At 45.3% G+C, this 5,351-nt stretch overlaps 1 protein-coding gene across 1 annotated transcript in view; it reads right to left on the minus strand.

Moving 5' to 3' along the window:
- The window catches only part of BSPRY (B-box and SPRY domain containing), an 18,760-nt gene extending 14,081 nt beyond the window's left edge, over nt 1-4,679 (minus strand). The window contains exon 1 of the mRNA XM_011950105.1: nt 4,582-4,679. The gene's annotated coding sequence lies outside the window, so the exon portion shown is untranslated. The remainder of the gene's footprint in view (nt 1-4,581) is intronic.
- Between the last annotated feature and the right edge of the window lie 672 nt (nt 4,680-5,351).

Below are 5,351 nucleotides of genomic sequence, written 5' to 3' on the forward strand. Positions count from 1 at the left end.
TCACCGTGTTAGCCAGGATGGTCTCGATCTCCTGACCTCGTGATCCGCCCGTCTCGGCCTCCCAAAGTGCTGGAATTACAGGCTTGAGCCACCGCGCCCGGCCTAATTTTTTAATTTTTTGTAGAGACAGGGTCTTCCTATGTTGCCCAAAATAGTCTCAAACTCCTGAGTTCAAGTGATCCTCCTGCCTTGGCCTCCCAAAGTGCTGGCATAATAGGCATGAGCCACCACGCTCAGCCCAATGAATACGCTTAATAGACATACATATAGAACTCTACAGGCCAGGCACAGTACCGGGTCATGCTGGTAATCCAAGCACTTTGGGAGGCCAAGGCAGCAGGATCATCTGAGCCCAGGAGTTCAAGGCTGCAGTGAGCTATGACTGCGCCACTGCATTTCAGCCTGGGCAACGGAGTGAGACTTTGTCTAAAAAAAAAAAAGAAATAAATAATGAAATTAAGACAGAGATACAAAATAGCAGATCAAAAATACTAGAAGCTGGTTCTAAAGACTAATAGTCAAACCTGTGGCAACTTTGATCAAAACTAAGAACAACTTTATCTTAAGTAAACCCTTAAGAAAAAAGAGTTCTGTTTCCCAATCCATTGAATAAGGCTTACATAACCTTTATACCAAATCTGATAAGGACTGTACAAGAAATGAAATTCATAGACTAATCTCACTCCTGAGCATACATGCAAAAATCCTAAAACAAAAATTAAAAATGTTTTACTGAGATTAGCAATCCAAATTCAGAAATTTTGTATTAACAATAATACAAGGGGAGAGGAAAGGGTACATTGGCTATAAAAGGGTAGCACAAGGAGTCCTTATGATGGAACTGTTTTGTATTTTAATTGTGCCAGTAATCACGTGAATCTATACCTGTGAGAAGATAGTAAAATAAACACACACCATTTGAGAGCAGTGATCTCTCCCACGTCCTTGGAACCCATGCTGGGACACTCTGTTCTCTTAATTTACTTCTATTTCATTAGCTGATTTCTTGGTCCCCTTTGCTGGTTCCTCCTGTCTTCTCAATAGGAGGTGAAGTGCCCTAGAACTCAGTCTTTGGATCCCTGCTCTTTCGTGTCTACACTCATTCACTGAGTGATGTCATCCTTTTCCACGGCTTTCAATACTATTTATACACTGATAAATCCCAAATTTTTATCTCCAACCCAGCCCTCTCCCAACTCATATATGCAGCTACCCACTCAGCATCTTCACTTGGATGTCAAATAGGTATCTCATGCCCACAACAACTTAACACGCCTGGTCTCCCCCACTCCCCTCCCCGCCTCCGCCAACCATCACTCCACATGCAGTCCTTCCCCACCCCAGTTCATGGCTGCTCCATCCTGCCAGTTGCTCAAATAAAAGAACTTAAGCATTATCCTGACACATCTTCTCTTTCTTTCATAGCCTACATCTAGTCCATCAGCAAATCCTGTTGCCTTTTCAAAATATATGCAGAATCCAGCCACTTCTCAGTAGCTTTGCCACCACTGCTTAGGTCCAGATCACACTTGTTTCCCACCTGGATTATTTCAATGGCTTCCTAACTGGTCTCCCTGCTTTAACCCTTGCTGCCCATAATCACTTCTAAACATAGCAGCCGAAGTGTTTCTTTTTTTTTGAGATGGAGTCTCGCACTGTTGCCCAGGCTGGAGTGCAGTGCACAATCTTGGCTCACTGCAACCTCCGCCTCCTGGGTTCAAGTGATTCTCCTGCCTCAGCCTCCCGAGTAGCTGAGAATACAGGCACCCACCACCATGCCCAGCTAATTTTTTGTATTTTTAGTAGAGATGGGGCTTCGCTATGTTGGTCAAGCTGGTCTTGAACTCCTGACCTCGTGATCTGCGCACCTCGGCCTCCCGAAGTGCTGGGATTACAGAAGTGAGCCACCAAGCCTGGCCAAAGTGTTTATTTTAAATCTTAAATTATACTATCATGCTCTGCCCAAAAATTTCCAACAGCTTCCCATCATATCCAAATAAAAGGCAAAATCCCTATGTGGCCACTGAGGATACAATCTAGCTCATTGCTTCTCTGGCCTCATCTTCTACTGCCTTCTCACTGCGTTCCTCCGCTCCAACCTCACAGGCCTCCTTGCTGCCCCTACAGCATATCAGGTACACTCCTGCCTCAGGGCCTGTGCATTTGCCATTCCTTCTTTTCAGAACACTCATTCCCCAGATGTGTGGTCCATTCCCTTATCTCCTAGGTTGCTGTGCAAATGTCATCCTTCTTCTTTTCCTTTTTTTTTTTGAGATGGTATCTCACTCTGTCCCCCAGGCTGGAGTACAGTGGTGCGATCTCTGCTCACTGCAACTTCGCCTCCCCGGTTTAAGCGATTCTACCACCTCAGCCTACCGAGTAACTGGGACTACAGGTGCCTGCCACTACAGCTGGCTAACTTTTTGTATTATTATTATTATTATTATTATTTTGAGACAGAGTCTCGCTCTGTCGCCCAGGCTGGAGTGTAGTGGTGCAATTTCGGCTCACTGCAAGCTCCGCCTCCAGGGTTCACACCATTCTCCTAGCCTCCCGAGTAGCTGGGACTACAGGCACCCGCCACCAGGCTCTGCTAAGTTTTTCTATTTGTTAGCCAGGATGGTCTCAAACTCCTGACCTCATGATCCACCCGCCTCAGCCTCCCAAAGTGCTGGGATTACAGGCGTGAGCCACTGCGCCCAGCCTCGACCCTCTTAATGAAGTCATTCCTGGTCACAGCACATGTAATTGCAATCCATCTTATTCCCCTTTCTGTTTTATATTTCCCCAAAGCACATATCACCTTTGGACATAACATATATTTTATTTGTTACTGTCCCTCTTCTGTGACAAGAATGTAGGCTTCATGAAAATAGGAATTTCTGTTTTGTTCACTGGGGAATGCCTAACCCATTGAACAACAGTATCTGGCACATGGTAGGTGCTCAATAAAGATTTGTTAAATAAATAACTGGTGACATGTTGGTAGCTTTCCTCTTAAAGTCAGGATTTGTCAGGCCAGGCACTGGCTCACGCCTGTAATCCTAGCACTTTGGGAGGCCGAGGTGGGCAGATCACCTGAGATCAGGAGTTCAAGACTAGCCTGGCCAACATGGTGAAACTCCATCTCTACTAAAAATACAAAAGATTAGCTGAGTGTGGTGGCAGGAGCTTGTAATCCCAGCTACATGGGAGGCTGAAGCAGGAGAATCGCTTGAACCTAGGAGACAGAGGTTTCAGTGAGCCGAGATCACGCCATTGCACTCCAGCCTGAGTGACAAGAGCAAAACTCCGTCTCAAAAAAAAAAAAAAAAAAAAGCCAGGATTTGCCACACTAGCTTCTATTTATCTATTTAACACAGTACTAAGGTCATAACCAGTGCATTAAGACAATAAAATAAAAAGGATAAGGAAGAAGAGGGGAAGAGGGCAGAGGAGGGAGATGGAGACCATCATGCAAAGCGAAGCATAGATGGGCACCAAATAGCTGCCTGGACTCCTAGCAGCTTTCTGGTTCCTAGTCTAGCCCCTTTTAGGTCCTTGGAGGACCCCTAGTATCCTGTCAGGAAACGCCCCATTTTCTTATGCTTGTTCAACTGGGTTCTGTTTCATGCAATTAAAAGAACCCTGACTAATGTGGTACCAAGTCTGCTCCATGTACTATAGGGAAAGGAGGGAGGGGATGTGCAGAAAGAAATTCATAGGCTCTTCCCCTGATATGCATACTTAAGAGTGATGACACAGCAGTGGTCATGAGTCCACTGAACAAAAAATCTGCAGTGGAGGCCGGGTACAGCAGCTCACACCTGTAATCCTTGCACTTGGAAGGCCAAAGAGGGAGGATGGCTTGAGTCCAGGAGTTTGAGACCAGCCTGGTCAATATGGTAAACCCTGTCTCTAATAAAAATTAAAAATATTAGCCAGGCATGGTGGCAGGCACCTGTAATCCCAGAGCTTTGGGAGGCTGAGGCAGGAGAATTGCTTGAAACCAGGAAGGCAAAGGTTACAGTGGGCCAAGATTGTGCCACTGCACTCCAGCCTGGGTGACAGAGTGAAGCCCTGTCTCAAAAAGAAAAAAAAAAAGAATCATCAGTGGGATATAGCAGAAGGAGCACTAGCCTGGGAGACAGAAGATCCAGGTCACGGAACCCACTGCCAGGAGGCGGCCTTGGGCAGGTCAGTTAACCTCTTTAACCTCCATAAGGACCCATTTTCCTATTTGTAAATGGGAATGTTATTGCTACCTACTTCATAAGATTGTCACAGAGAATATTCAATGTAAAAGTCCTAGGTTATTTTATAATTCTGGAGCTGGGCAGAAAATGACTAGATGGTAGGTGAATACAACCTTTCTTGATCCCCTCTGCCAAGATACCCAAGAAAGTCATTTGCTAGCAGAGTCTTTGCACCAAGTATGGTACAGGAACAAGTCTACCCTGCCCAGATGGTAAAATTGAGTCTCTGAGGGATTGGAAGCTTTGCTAGTAGCACAGTGAGTCTGTGAGGTTGGTAAGGGACCCTAGACTTGCCCAAGTCCGTAAGTCTAAGGGGGCCGAGTAGAGAGGAAAGAAGAGGAATTACCACTGCTCTTTGGTTCTTCCCTGGCAGGACGTCCGCCACATACTTGGTGATGGCAGCACTTTGTAACTGCAGCCTCTCACACTGGTCCACAATCTTGTTCTGCAATACAAACAATGCTCATGGCATCTTGGTCCATGTACCTGAGCCATTCACTCCATCCCAGTGATTTTCTCCTGTTACCACACCTCAGCCACCCACTCCCATGGTCATAGCCCAGATCTCATGATTATCAAAAACTGCACCACCTCCTAAATCTCCACTTCAAGGATCCACACTCTCCCCACCATGCCCTATCCTTCTCACTACCTAATTCTAGGATCCCTATTCCAGCAACAGCTACGTTGAGGCCACCAACACATTAGTGGGAACACCTTTCACTGTCCATCATCCCCTTCTGTGACCTGACTTCCATCTTTATCCCAGAACCCCAGCCTATCATTATAATAACTTCAAAACAAATTTTTCCTTTATGAACATTCTCAGGCTATATTATTTAGAAACATTTAAGATTAGAATCATTATATGTTTGTTGCTGGTGAACTGCACATTCTCTAAGTGACTTTATCTTTAGTAGTACATTTGTCTTAAAGTCCATTTTGTCTTGTGTTTATTTTTATTTTTATTTAATTTTATGTATGTATGTATGTATGTATTTTTTGAGACAGAGTCTCACTTGGTTGCCCAAGCTGGAGTGCAGTGGCGCGATCTCGGCTTGCTGCAACTTCCACCTCCCAGGTTCAAGCGATTCTCCTGCCTCAGCCTCCCAAGTA

This window comes from Colobus angolensis, unplaced genomic scaffold (genome assembly GCF_000951035.1).
Source record: "Colobus angolensis palliatus isolate OR3802 unplaced genomic scaffold, Cang.pa_1.0 Scaffold301, whole genome shotgun sequence".
Lineage (NCBI taxonomy): Eukaryota > Metazoa > Chordata > Mammalia > Primates > Cercopithecidae > Colobus > Colobus angolensis.